The sequence below is a fragment of the Panthera pardus genome, unplaced genomic scaffold (assembly GCF_024362965.1).
Source record: "Panthera pardus isolate Hobbes unplaced genomic scaffold, ASM2436296v1 HiC_scaffold_1, whole genome shotgun sequence".
NCBI lineage: Eukaryota > Metazoa > Chordata > Mammalia > Carnivora > Felidae > Panthera > Panthera pardus.
The window spans coordinates 12,168,439-12,183,662 of NW_026526654.1; the positions used below are offsets into that span (position 1 = coordinate 12,168,439).

General features: G+C 47.6%; 1 long non-coding RNA gene across 1 annotated transcript; it reads left to right on the top strand.

The window, feature by feature from the left end:
* The first annotated feature begins 244 nt into the window (after nucleotides 1–244).
* Nucleotides 245–3,248, top strand: LOC109263989 (uncharacterized). Its single transcript, XR_002078515.2, has 3 exons — nucleotides 245–394; nucleotides 755–936; nucleotides 3,094–3,248. It is a non-coding gene; the product is annotated as an uncharacterized LOC109263989 (long non-coding RNA).
* Nucleotides 3,249–15,224: the final 11,976 nt, after the last annotated feature.

A 15,224-nucleotide genomic window follows, 5' to 3' on the forward strand; every position in this document is an offset into this window, starting at 1 on the left:
CTGGGGGAGGAGAGGACAGGCGCACCTGTCAGCTCCTTCTCCTACCACACTTCCCTCTCCCCCAACACCACGGCCCACGCCTCACGCTTGTATGGACAATAAAACCAAACAACGCAAACAACACAACACATTAATTCCAGAACCTTTTGGTCGTGAGGGGCAGCATGGCTGGTTGACCCACAGAAAGCAAAGGGAAGGCAGAAAATATAGCCCCAAATGTCGTCTACATTCTTTCTTTCGTATGTCACAACCATTTAAAACAAATTCTAGAACCTTTATTCTCTTCCTTCTCCTCTCAAGAAGACAGGTCTGTAGGATCCATAAACGGAGTTTCTCATGGATTCATGTTGTCTATACTTTATGTCATGGCCTCTCCTGTAGGCAAGAGCCCTGAGTGAGTATGTCCCCCCCGGCCTGTCCCAGGATGCTCCACTCCTGCACTGGCCTCCTCCCGTGTCCCCAGTCTCTGGGGGTCCCTACTAGTGATGGTGCTTGGTTCTCTTCTGCACTCTAGGGCAGGGTCATGGAGACCATAGCCAAGGGATATTACACATTCTATGATTTTATTACCATTTTGTATCAAATTCACTTTATCCTATTCTTTTAAGAGGGCCTCCAATCCTCTGGAATTCTGTTGGAGAGAAATCTCAACCCCCCAAAGTGGTATAAGGATTAAAGGAGGTAATGTGTGGAACTTGTATGTGCGGGGCTGGGGCATGGTGGGAACTCATTTGATGAATTATTTGTCCTTCAGAAAGCTCCGGCAAGCATCGAGCGGTGGACCTCACTGATCAGAAGTTTGTCCCTATAACTTCTACCCACTGATTCCAGATGTATTGTGGCAACCACATGAAACCAGGATGACCCTTGAACAGCTCTCCGTGTCTACTTTTATCCATGCCCAACAGCCTTACTTTCGATGGTTTTTCCTAAGAGGTGAGTATTCTTCTTCTCTTATGTTCCAGTTTCTTTTTACGTGCCAGACGAGTATTTTGAAATGACCTTTCTGCTGGATATGCTAGAGTACACGTTCGTCAAATCATCAAGCTGTAAGCCTTAAATATATACAGCTTTCCGACTGTCAACTCTATCTCAATAAGGCTGGGAAATAATTTTCACATCCGTCTCCTACGGTGACACTGTTTTAGAATTTATTTTTTATAAATGCATGCTTGCCTTTCTTAAACGTTCTCGAGCTAAACTTTATCCTAATTGGTGTTGGCGATAGGAGCAAATCTGTACTGAACTCTCGTTGCCGGCCACACGCTGTCGCGTAGCCTGTTTCCCTCCCATCAGTCTCTAAGGTAGCACACTTAGTGCCAGCTGTTTGCAAACGAAAACCACAATCAAGTCCCCCCTCAGGCACGTCCGAAATCCCCCCAAGGTCACCTGGGAGGAGAAGGATAAAGCCAGATTCAAACCTAGATTCAGACCCAGACCTGCCAGAGCGCATACTCCCTTCTGCATTCCTCTCTGTCTTTCTGGTTCTCCTTTTGATTCTGAATATGGCTGCAAGGTCCTTTGTGTTGCCTGTTTATACTCTGTGAGTCTAGCTCGTTGGAACTTCAGCCTCATGGCAGTACTTTTGGAGCCCCGCCTCTCTCTGCTATCCTTATCTTTGGTTAGATGCCCATCTTTTAAAATTATGTCCAGGAACTTCGAAGCACCCGCCCCTGTAGATTATCTCCTTGACCACACCAGTCAGTCAAACCTCCTGTTGTCAGGTATGTTCCCTTTTCTTCATTTGAATTGGGATTCCCTTTCGAGGCATCTCCTTACCTTTTCTCAGAAAGCTTGAATTGCCTTGTTGATGCCATGGTTGTATGTGTGACTTTGGAAAACCTTTGCTCTTTGTCTCTGTCCCCCAGCATACCTGTTTCTTCCCCTTTTTCCATTAGTAGTCAACATCAAAGCCTTTTCCATTTCAAGCTCCCAGGTCGTATGGTCTCTGTCACAGCTGCTCAAATCTGCTGTTGTGTTGCAAAAGCAGCCAGAAGCAACGTGTAAATGAATGGGCAAGCCGTGTTCCAATAAAACTTTATTCATAAAAGTGTTCGGCGTGCAGGATTTGCCGGTAGGCTAGAGTTGGACCCCCCTGCCTTAGACTATAAAATTTCCGTTGGAAAATCAAAGCTTTGATCTAATATGAAACCATTGTGGATTTATGATTAAGTTCACCGTAAAAACCAAACTCCTTTCCCATTAAAATAGCTCCTTTCCTAGATTTCCCTATTTCTGGCAACGACAGCCACATTTTCCTACTCATACACATTTAAAAATGTAGAGCTGAATATTTGATTCCTCCTTTCTGTTCACTGCCATATATCCCACATCTGTGTGTTTCCATTCTCCTAGCTGCTGGGACTTTATCACTTCGCATCTGTATTTGTACTCTTGGCTTTGAACCGATAGACCTGCCTTCAGTTTTTCTCCCCAACTCGTCCTTACCATGGCTTTTGGATAATTATTTTGAAAATATTGCTTTTAACAATTCTTTACTCTTCAGCCTTGAAAACCTACCAGACTCTGACCTCAGTCTGCCTTTCTCCTTCTCTTACTCTGCACAGGCACACTAATGCTGCTGCTTGCTTTCTCGTTCAATGCTCTGTTGAGGTGGGGCTGACATTTAAAAAAGCTATGTTTATGTAATGTATAGAACTCTGAGCAAAACCATTGTCACCGTGTCACCACCAGGGCCATAGACAGATACATCATCTCCCAAATTTCCCTTCTGTCTCCATTAGTATTCTTATCATCATCATCATCGTCAGTGTGTGTGTATGTGTGTGTTTGTGTGTGTGTGTGTGTGTGTGTGTGTGTGTGTGCGCGTGTGTCTAGTAAGAACGCTTAAAATAGGAGCTACCCTCTTAGCAAATTTTAAGTATACAGAACAGTATTGTCAACCACAGGCACCATGCTGGACAGTAGCTCGCCAGAGCTTTTTATCTTGCAGAACTGAAGCTTCGTACCTTTGACCCTCACCTACCCATTTCCCCTGCCCCCAGCCTTTGTCAACCACCTTTCTGTTCTCTGCTTCTCTGAGTTTGATTGCATAAAATTTGTCTTTTATTTTTTTGTGTGTTTTTGTTTTAGAGACAGAGCACGAACAGGGGAGAGGGGCAGAGGGGGAGAGAGAGAATCTGAAGCAGGCTCGACGCCCAGTGCCCAGACCAACACGGGGCTCAGTCTCCCGACCTGGGGATCGTGACCTGAGCCAAAACCAAGAGTCGGATGCTCAACCAACTGAGCCACCCAGGTGCCCTGAGTTTGATTATTTTAGATTCAACCTGTAAGTGAGCTCACGTGCTATTGGCCTTTCTGTGTCTGGCTTATTTCACTCAGCCGACTGTTCTCCACGTCCCTCTCTGTTGTTGCAAATGGTAGGATTTCCTTTCTTTTTAACCAACGGCTGAGTAACATTCCATTGAATGTGCACACCACAGTTTTTAATCCATTCCTCCGTGGATGGACACTTAGGTAATTTCCACGTCTCGGCCCTGGTGGATAACGTGGCAGTGAACTTAAGGGCAGACGTTTCAAGATCGGGATTTCACCGCAAAATAAAAAGACAACATACAATCGGGGAAAATATTTGCAATGCATATATCTGGCGAGGGGTTGATATACAAATTATAAAAGGACCTCACACGACTCAGTAGCAGGGGAACAAATGCTATTTTCCTCTGCTAGGGAGCCTGCCTTGCTGCATTCTCCTGCCCCTGTTCTTTCGCCCACTCTATTTCCTCTGTTCAGAATACCGTTTTATCTGGGAAACACCCATCCACATTGTCTCGGCTTTCAAAAGGAGAGCTCGGCTCTTACCTTTTCCATGACGCCTTCTTTGTCTCCTCTATCCCATAACGCTGTCTCCAGCGTTCCTTGTAGGGCAGGCTGTCTCTAAGGATCATCTGTCGCCTAGTCATACCCTGCTTTGCGTCGTTTTCTACTGTTTTGGAAGAGTTTGCTTTCTCTCTCTAATTAAAGCCCCATTTGCCAAGGTCAGCGGTGTGTCCGACCATGCCGGATGTCGTATTGACGGGGGAGTCACTCGACATCTTTGTTGAATATATGAATGAATAGATGAATGAATGAATGGATGGATGCATGAATGAATGAATACTGATATTCTTTCCTGCCCCCAGTCTCCTGTCTTATCTCTTATCAGCTATTGGATTTTAATGTGAGGTAGCTCGAGAAAAGAAAGTTAAATGAATTAATCCTTATAGGCCATCCCCAATTTTCAAATTAGCTGTGTTTTAGATGTTCATTTGTCAACAGAGAGCCAAAATTCAAAGGACTGTATCATAGAGACGCTATTCAAACCAGAGGTTATAATAGGATCCCAGATTGCTACATCCAAGGCCATTGTTTTGTAAGTGGTTTGAAATCCAGGCAGATGAAAAGGCACACATAACAAAACAGTGCTGTGCAAGGCCCCTGATTAAAACAAAAACGAATTAGAGTATTTCCCTCTCTATTTTGGGGGGGGGATGGGGTTGGAGAAGGAATAATCATGCTTAGGATAAAGCAGATTTTATTATAGGAAAATAAAATGATAGGCAATTTCATGGATTTGCTAAAGGGGGCCTTTATGTTGCTTTAAAGATACTAGATGTTGATAAAAAAAGTGTTTTTCCCCCAAATATACAATTTCCTTCGAAATTAATGGCTTTCATTTTCTTTTAGACATAGGATTATCGTCGCCATGGCTTTTATGTGTATCAGCTTTAACTGAAATCTTTTTGTTCTGGATCAGAAACAGAATGAAAATGTTCATGAAGCATAGAATGCATAAACGAATGCCGTCTGCTTCTTACAGCCTGTAAAACATTTTTAATGTAAAATATTTTGAAAAAAATAAAAGAAGAGAAACGTTTCATATCATGGGAAAAGATACCGAACTTGAATTTCAGTGCCCATAAACCAAGTTTTATCAGAACACGACCAGGATCACGTGTTGACAGACCGGCTGCGGCTGCCTTTCCCGCTACGATGCCAGAGTCGAGGAGTCAGACAGGGACCCGTTTTTTCAGAAATGTTTGCAGACCCCTGCTGTGTGGCCATGGGGTTGGTGAACAAGGAGACTTTCATAAATACAATGTGGAGAGAAAAGAGCTAGCCTCCAGAGTGCTTGCCTGTAACCCGCGCAAAATTAATCTACGGGGAGAGGAGTCTGAAGGCAGCGACCTCTGTGGGGAGGGGGGGCGGTGAATGGGTTTCCTGAACTAGGGGGCATTTTCTGGGTGCTGGAAGGATCTGCTTCTTGATGTAGGCTCTGGATACACGGATGGGTTCCCCAAAATTCACTGGACACTTAAACGATTTGTTCTCTTTCCTGCATCCGTGTTAGACCTCGATCTTAAAAGTTTACTTTAAAATTTAAAGAAAGAGGGGTGTCTGGGGGGCTCAGTTAAGCGTCAGCCTTTTGAGTTCAGCTCAGGTCATGATCTTATGGTTTGAGGGTTCAAGCCCTGCATCTGGCTCTGCACTGACAGTGCAGAGCCTGCTTGGTATACTCTCTCTCTCTCTCTCTTTTCCTCTCCCCCACTGGTGCTCTCTCAAAATAAATAAACAAACTTAAAAAAAAAACTTAAAAAAAAATGAAACAGGAACACCTGGGTGGCTCAGTCAGTTAAGCGTCCAACTTCGGCTCAGGTCATGGTCTCACGGTTCGTGGGTTCGAGCCCTGCGTCGGGCTCTGTGCTGATAGCTCAGAGCCTGGAATCTGCTTCGGATTCTGTGTCTCCCTCTCTCTCTGCCCCTCCCCTATTCATGCTGTTTCTCTCTCTCTCTCTCAAAAATAAAACATGAAAAAAATAAAAAAAATATGGGGTGCCTGGGTGGCTCAGTCGGTTAAGCGTCTGACTTCGGCTCAGGGCACGATCTCGTGGTCCGTGAGTTCGAGCCCCATGTCAGGCTCTGTGCTGATAGATCAGAGCTTGGAGCCTGTTTCAGATTCTGTATCTCCCTCTCTCTCTGACCCTCCCCTGTTCATGCTCTGTCTCTCTCTCTCTGTCAAAAATAAATAAACTTTAAAAAAAAATAAAATAAAATTTAAGGAAAGAGTCAAGGAAGAGCAAAAAAAAAAAAAAAAGAATGATAAGACAAAGAAGTGAAAGTAGAGGGAGGAGCAGAAGGGCAGCCCCCCTTGGTGTGGCCATCGCTGTCACCCCAGGGCCGGGGGCAGGTGATCCTGTCTCTGTTTGATCGGAAAGGAAACCGAGGCTGAGAAAGACCCAGCATCCTGCCCAATGTCTTCTAACTGATGTAGACGGCACATATTTTAATTCAATAAGAAACCGCTGTTGGTCCCTCCCTTTTCTGAAGAGAAGGAACGACTCCCCTAGCCACAGCCAGAAACCTGAACTGGCTTTTTCCCACCTTGGGATGGGGAGGCTGGAGAGTTCTGGGGGGGGCCATGGGACTAGAGCTTTGGGGGACAGAGACCCTGGCTGTGTCTGCATGCTTATATCACTCCTGGGCACTTGAAAATATACAGTTTCTCATTTCTTCCACATTTGGTGCCGCTGCCTTTCCAGTCTGGAGGTGAGATGCTTTATCCATATGTAATATCCAGATGTAAGCTGCACAACACTTTCAATGGCCTATAACGTGAAGACCGCTTTTCAGCAAGATGAAATATACTGCTGAAAACCCGTGGCGTGCAGATATTTAAAATTATCGACAGAAGAAGCAAGGAAAGTTTTGCTCTCCTGGAATGGGATACGGTCTCCAAAATTCCATTTCAGGATCACGTCTGTGTGGGCCTGGATGTATGCTGCTAAGTTGAGTGAGTGAGCAGGTGAGAAGTGAGTCTCAACACGATGCTGATTCTGATTTGGCTTCTAGGAAATGCAAGTGGTTGCACGGAATTCAGTGTCATAAAAACAAAACGAACAAATAAACGTCTGGGTAGGTGACTGCAGTCTGTGGGTGAGTCTGTAGTGACCGTTTACGTTTATTTCTTGCTCTTCACACGTGTGTGGTCCATTTCGGCGTGGGGCTTGGACTTGTGTTTGGTACAAAGCCCCTGTGGGGATCTGTGCCCTCAGAGCCAGCTCGGAAAAGAGTCGCAACAGCCCGTGGATGTCCAAGCATACCTTCTCACTGCAAGGACAGGTAAGGTGCGCTAGCCCAGTGGAGCCCTCCTCGGATGCTGGCTTTAAGTCCCTTGACTCTGGGGCACCTGGTGGCTCAGTCCATTGAGCGTCCAACTCTTGACCATGACCTCACAGTCATGAGAGATCGAGTCCTACATCGGGGTCTGTGCCGGGCACGGAGCCTGCTTAGCGTTCTTTCTCTCTCTCTCTGTCCCTCTGCCCTTCTCCCTCGTTTGATCGCGCTCTCTCCAAAATAAACAGTCCCTTGACTTTATTAGGAAACAACACAACAGAACGCTCTCCTTCATTTACTCTTCTGTTCATCCTCCTTCTGTTTCTTTCTTTCCTAAGCGATTGGGTATGGTGTGCTATTACCATGTGGCAAGACTCAGAGCCATCCCCAAGTTATCCGTCCCAGTTCTGATCTCCTCACCTCCTTCCTGCGGTCAACCCCACGTCTACACTCATGGTCTACACATGCAATGCCTTCATGATTCTTCACTCACTGCTCTGAGGATGTCGCAGTGGATGCAACACAACCCATCTCATTTACCACACATCCACAACGTTCCATTGTTCCCCTCCTGGGAGATCAGTCACACAAATCCAAAATGTTATTTCTTCCCCTTGGAAAACAGTTCCGTAACTCTGTATTTATGGAAGGACACGCTCCCAGGCACCTCTGAAGACAGACCTGAGAACCAGATGAGGAAGTGGCATTAAGATCACCGGGGCCTGCTCTTCTGGAGATGGAGAAAATCTTACCTGTGCGCTGGCAGGCGGCATTCATCCACCAGCTGCGACACTGGCCAGGGACAGACTCTTGAAGGTGTGTGTCTATTATTGCTGAAGGGCGGCCAGCACTGACTGTAACCGGAAAGACCTTTCCTTTGATCCCAAGTAGGTCAATGCAGCAACCACACCGTGGTGACAGTGACGAGTGAATGGCAAATTACTGGTTCCAGACGTGAGTACCCAGGAAGTGACCTCCGAAAGGAGCCAGAACCTTCCAAAATCAATAAACTAATGCCAGAAACGCCACACGTTTTTCTCTATATTGCACGTTTCAATGATAAAGTGATACTCTGGTGAGAAAGATCCGAGGGTATCACACATTCAGGCTCACCTTCCAACTTTTTCTAGCACTGGAAGATGACAGTATGGACGTCAATGAACTCAAGGGTCCGGGGATGTCTCCGAGGCACCTGCAGCCCTAACAGGTTACAGGGGCAGCAGCGAGAGCTAGTATCTGCAGAGCTCAGTTGTCGCATGACTCTGACTCACATTTTCAACAGAAAATGGACTCTACCCCGCCCCCCCACCCCCAAACAGGTGTCCTGGGTACAGAGTGAGGCGTAGCATAGTAATGATTGACCTTCGTGTGGGAGATTAGACTGAATGCATTTCAATCCAAATTGGTTATTAAGATGTAGACACAGGAACATTGAAAAAGAGAGAGAGGCCACAGAGTATTAAACGGCTGGCTCATCCCAATCAACACTCTCTCCTCTGCAGTAATAGAGCATTTGATTTAGAACCTACCCACACATCCACCTCTGCTACACGCCTGCCCTGCCCCAGCCCACCCCACCCCTACCCCACTCTGTTCCACCCCACCCCACCTCACTCCACCCCTCTCCCCACCCCACACCTACCCCACCCCTACCGCACTCTGTTCCACCCCACCCCACACGACCCCTACCCCACTAATTTCCACCCGTCTCACGCACCCCACCCCACCCCTACCCCATTCCGTTCTACCCTACACCACCCCACCCCTACTGCACTCTGTTCCACCCCACCCCACTCCACCCCACTCCCCACCCTACCCCTACCCCACTCTGTTCTACCCCAACCTCCACTTCACCCCACCCCACCCCTACCCCACTCCGTTCCACCTCAACCCACACGACCCCTACCCCACTAAGTTCTACCCCTACCCCCACCCCACCCCACTCTACCCCTATCCCCACCCCACCCCTACCCCACTCTGTTCCACCCTACCCCACCCTTATCCCACTCTGTTCCGCTCCACACCACTCTGCTCCATCCTACCCCACCCACCCTTACTTCCACCCCACCACACCCACCCCTACCCCTACCCCCAATCATTGTCTCCGGCTCCGGTGTTGCCTGTCAGGTTGCTCCATTCTTCACTGTTTTTACTCTATGTGCTTTCCTTGTAGGCTTACTCCATTCTTAGACAAGACAAGCTTTCTTTTTATTTTTTAAAATGTTTTTTTATTTTTGAGAGAGAGAGAAACAGAGCACGAGTGGGGGAGGGGCAGAGAGAGAGGGAGACACAGAGTCCAAAGCAGCTCCAGGCTCGGAGCTGTCAACACAGAGCCCGACGCAGGGCTTGAACTCAAAAACCGTGAGACCATGACCTGAGTTGAAGTTGGATGCTTAACTGACTGAGCCACCCAGGCGCCCCTCTTTTTTGAAGTTTATTTATTTATTTTGAGAGAGAGAGACCGAGAGAGAGAGTGGGGGGGGGGGGCAGAGAGAGAGGGAGGAAGAGACAGAATCCCAAGCAGACTCTGCACTGTCAGCGCAGAGCCCAGTGTGGGGCTTAACTCATGACCCTGAGATCATGACCTGAGCCGAGATCAAGAGTCGGGCACTTAACCGACTGAGCCACTCAGGAGCCCCAACAACAGGCTTTCATAAATAAGAGGTAGTTTGTTATATTGAACAAAAGCTTTACTCAGAAGAGGGTGAAGGTCCTTGGGGTCTCATCAGGTCCTTATCAGGTCAGGGACCATCAGACAGGATGTATGGCCCCTGGAAGGTCACGGTGGTCTGTCCACGCCCGGGCCCTGGACTGAGGAAGGTGGCAGACTGTTCCAGGGCAGCTGAAGAAGGGCGGTCACACGTTAGACTGATCCACTAGACCCCTGTGCACGAGGGGTCTTTGTGTTTAACTTTGAGTTATTACTGAGTTTGGAGCAAAACGAGCCAGGGAAAAATCACTTTTCTCTGGCATCTCCCGAAAATTCCTTACGACCCCCACTTTCTAACGACAATCTCCTGTTTGTCCTCATCCCCTGATAGGACAGGGCCGGGGTGGAGGCGGGATCTGCTCTACTGCCCCCACTGACCCTGATGTTAAACTCGTCCACAAACGCCCTCACAGACACCCCAGAAGAAGCTTTGGCCAAATGTCCGGGCACTCTGTGGCCCAGACAAGTTGACACGTAAAATTAACCATCACGCATCCCAACAACCCCAATTCCTGGCCCCTGTAAAGATATTTTAATAGTGGAAAAAGAGGGCTCCCCCCGCCCCCAGCCTCTTGAAGCATCTTAGGTGTGTGAGGGAGTGGGTGATAACCATCCACAGTGTAACAGTGTGAGTCGCAGTGCATAATGTGTGTGTGTGAGATGAATGGAAGCTGTAATGTCGACAAACAAGGTGACAACAGGCTTTCACAGTGTTTCGCACACTAACTAGCTGCTAGCACGTCACATGTAATTTGCTTTTCCAAATAAGCTGACACACAGGTCTCCATGCAACCCGAACGCACAGATTTCTCTCTGAAACAGCCTTGGGCACATTCTAAAATCTCAGCGAGCCAAGTGGTGTTGAAATTATTCTTCATACCGGCTTTCCTTTCTGGGAGTCAGTATCAGAGGGAAAGGTGATTTGCAATTAAATGTCTGTCCGTCTTCCCAAGACAAACCTCAGATGTTCCAAAAGAGGGAGGGGTCTAGTATTGGAAGGCGCTTGCTTCAACTCTCCAGCCGATGAAGGTCATGGCCTACATTTACGAAGGATTTTTCATGGAGGCACACACACATACGCACGCACATGCACACATGCATGCACACAGGCGCACATGCATACATATGCATGTGGACACACATGCACACACATGCACACATGTGCACAATGCACACACATTCGTATACACACAGGCACACAAGGCATGCGTGTGCGCACACACATGTGCACACACACGTGGACACGCATCACACACACAGGCACACACATGCATGCACATGCACGTGGACACACATGCACACATATACACGCATGCACACACGTGCACATGTCCAGCCACATTCACACACATGCACACATGCACACGCACATGCACACAAGGCGTACACATGTACACATGCACGTGTACACACACATTCCCACACACACATGCACACGCACACAGGGCAACTAAAACATGAGAAGCAAAGGGAAAGGAATGAGTTGAAGAGGGAGGTACCCCCGGGATTTCTATATTTCTTGGGCAATTTTCATGTCGATGGGAAAATAGGAAATGTGAACAAGAGCTTGTTTCCTGAGGGAAGATTCTGCCTTTACCCCCAATTCCAGCGTGTACTTGGTGAGAGCCGCCAATTTGGGCGAGCTTTCGAAGCGAGACTCCCGGCTCACCCTTCCTTCCGGTGGGGGAAGCCTCCCTGTCACCTACATAACAGGATGTCCCTGTCCCTGTATCTTCAAAGCTATAGAAGTCTATGGCACTCTTATCTTAAAGTTAGAACTGCTACCCCAAACTCAACCTTTTTCTGCAGATAAAACAAGTTCTCGGTCTCATTCCGACAATTGCTTTTCTCATCCTGCATCTGATTAGAGGGATCCCCCGGGATTGTACTAACTTAAATTAATTCTTTTGTACTGAGATGATATTGGCCAGGTTCTTCCTCTTCATCAATTCAATGGTTTCTAAATTTTACTTCTCCCTGAGCCTCTAGTGGCCACCAGCCAGCTTTGAGGCAGAGACTCCTCACCCACTTACATGAGGCGAGAACGGCCACCCGGGGCCCTCTGGGGTCCTCCCCCGCCTCCGATGCCCCCCCTCAAATTGTGTCCATGTTATGGAAGTTTGCTTTATATTTTATGATCTGGGATACTCCGAGCTGGGGGGCGGGGAGGGGTTCTGTTTCCACGTGTACCTTTATTCCGCATTCCTGCAAGTTCTGTCTTACATGGGGGGCTCCCGGGGTGGACCTTGACTCACCACTTTGAGCAATGGCTCTCATTGGAGTCACAGAGCCCCCTCTAATATTTCCAATAAATGTCGATTATATTAAAATGGAATTCTGAAGCGAGCTTCGGCTTAACAGACATCCACCCAAGTTACCAACAAAGGTTGTAGCATCACATTCAACCATGAACTCAGTCATTGAACGAATTGTCGTGATGTGTGGCTATGATTCCCGCTTAATATCAGGCAGTGGGTGCAGTGACGTCACAGCATGCACACGGCTCCTGCTCACAACAGCAAATGTGCCCTGGAAATAGTTCTCCATGTGCCCTCTCCCACGGGGTCTGCAGGTATGGAATTGGAGTACTCTGCACAACGAGGAGGGGGGCTTCTTCATCAAGCTGTTAGCAGCTTTGGGATTTCTCCACTGGGTTGGTTTAAGCGATTGGTCTGCTTGGTTCTCTTCTTTCCTGCGCAGCCCCACTCAGACTCTCTGTGTTCGTGAACGTGGTGGTGATGGGGGTGTGGAGGGAGACGCTATTTCCTCGCTAACTGTTGTAAAAAGGATTGCCATCGTCACCAGCCAAAATGCATGGCACCCATGCAGCAATGGAGCTAACCTGTCAGCCTGTCAGGAGAGGTGCTTTGGGGAGCTGCAATACTCCCATCAGCAAGGCACGTCTCTCTGGACAGACATCTTCCGGTCATTTCCAACGCGAACCCCTTTCTGTGTTAATTGTGCTTCCTTTAACATTATAAGCAATATGATTTCGCTTCAGAAGTCATCACATTCGCTGGAGAGCCTCAAAATATTTATTGTTTCCCCAAATCAAGCCTCCCTCAACGCTTGAGGATTTCACTCGCTCAGGTTATTCTGGAGTCCCCGAAAGAGATTCTTTGTGTCCCCGAAAGAGATTTTTTTTTTTTTTAATGAGCACCAAGAAATGTTTTGAACCAACGAAGGACTTCAGTGAATCACAAGCATGGTGTACCAGGTCATCACAGGGCTGTTGACCAACGAGTTTGGAAGTGTCCGAACTTCTAGGTTTGTATTTTAAAAAAAAAGATATTCTACTCTGTGCAACTGGACACAAGGTGTGTGAGGAGTCACAGATTGGTAGCCAGCACCTGAGATCCGCCTTGCACACATCCTCCATCCTCTGTGGCTTGAAAAGCCCATCCTCTGTGGCTTGAAAAGGCACATGTGACTTTCACCATCCTGCGCCGTCATGGCCGCTACAGAAAGATCCAGAGCCCAAATCTGAGTGCCTGCATCCTCCCCAGTGTTCATACATGGAAGGAAAAATAAACCACGAGCCTTCTGGGGTAGCCTCCCTGTGGCGGTTACCAGAAAAACTAACACGAGGGCCGCCTGGGTGGCTCAGTCAGTTAAATGTGCAACTTCGGCCCAGGTCATGATCTCGTGGCTTGTGGGTTCGAGCCCCAGTTCGGCCTCTGTGCTGACAGCTCAGAGCCTGGAGCCTGCTTCAGATTCTGTGTGTGTGTGTCTCTCTCCCCTGACCGCCCCCCCCAAATAAATAAACATTTAAAAATTAAAAAAACAAACAAACATGAATGGATAAAGAAAATGTGGTATATATATCATGGAATATTACTCCGTGATCAGAAAGAATGAAATCTTGCCATTTGCAAGACGTGGATGGAACTGGAGGGTATTATGTTAAGCGAAATATATCCCTCAGAGAGACAGATATCATATGATTTCACCCATGGGTGGAATTTGAGAAACTCAACAGATGAACGTAGGGGAAGGGAAGGAAAAATAAGATAAAAACAGACAGGGAGACAAACCATAAGAGACTCTTAAACACGGAGAACAAACTGAGGGCAGCTGGAGGGAGGCGGGTGGGAGATGGGCTGGATGGGCGACGGGCACTGAGGAGGGCACCTGTTGGCAGGAGCCCTGGGTATCGTATGGAAGTGATGAATCACTTGAATTAAAAAAAAAAAATCTAGCACATGCTTCCGTAAGGCTGTGAATGAAGTCAGTTTGGCTTAAGTAGGAGCAAACACAGTGACCCTTGAGGAATCGTATATCCTCTCCCGCTCTTGTTTTCCTTCTGGCACGTTTTCATGGGAATCTGTGTATTTGCTGAGGGCAGGTTTTTGTGCTCATAGTTGAAAAGGAGGAGGAAGAAGCAGGGGACTCGAGTAGCAAGTCTCATTGACGAATGTGGTCGCGTCCAAAACAAATTCTGATTTTTTTTTTTTTTTAACTTGTGGACTCGAAGCCCTTTCAAAAATAATTTTTAATCCCATCGGGCTTTTCAACTCCTGCTAATAATAATACGACGATGCTGCTGCTGGTAAATCCAGGCCCAGAACGTCAGGATGATCACTTTCAAAGACGGCTGCAAATTCACGCCTTTGTATGTCTTCCCTTGGCTTTTCAGACTTCAGGGTGCAGTCAGGGCACAGCTTCTCACTTTCAACACAGAACGGGGAGGAGAAGGTGGGTCACCTATTCCCCGACCGAAGAAGGAAACAGACTCAGAATCTCAAGGACTTGCCCGAGACCTCCGGGCTGAGAGCTGGGTCTGCGAGACGAATCATGGCCACGTGGCCTCTGTTCTCCGGAGACAGAGGTCGCCTCGTGGGCTTTGCCAAGTGGAATTTCCTAAGTGACTCTGGTCCTCACGCAGATGCACTATGTCAAGTCAATGACGTGTTTTTCTTTTAAAACAGAACAATGAACCTCACAGTTGTCCCCTTGTGCGTAGATGGTGGCAAATTATTGTTTGCCAAGCCTTCTATCTCCTCCCTTTCTGTGTTCCATTGAGATCATGGAAATGCAAAGTAAATAACCATGGAGTAAAATGCCTCGGAGAGTATTTATTTAAGAGTATTGTTCCAGGATGTGCACAAAGATAAAGACTTTGTGTAATGAATGAGTGACTCCAGAGGCCAAATAGCAAGAAGTTATATTCTGTACCCGGTGTGTCCTGGCCTGGGTGAGGTCACCACGGGCTCCCCGAGGACATGCCCTTACAAAGGGGGTCACCTTGTCCCGTGAAAACCAGTCCTCGGAATCCACAGGGGCAGGTAGGAAAATTCTCGGCCGTTGTCAGTATGTCAAAATGTCAAGGTGGAAAGAGGCCCACCGAACGATACGGGTTCAAGAGTGGGAACAGGCAGTGTGGGCCCCCAGAGCCAACTGT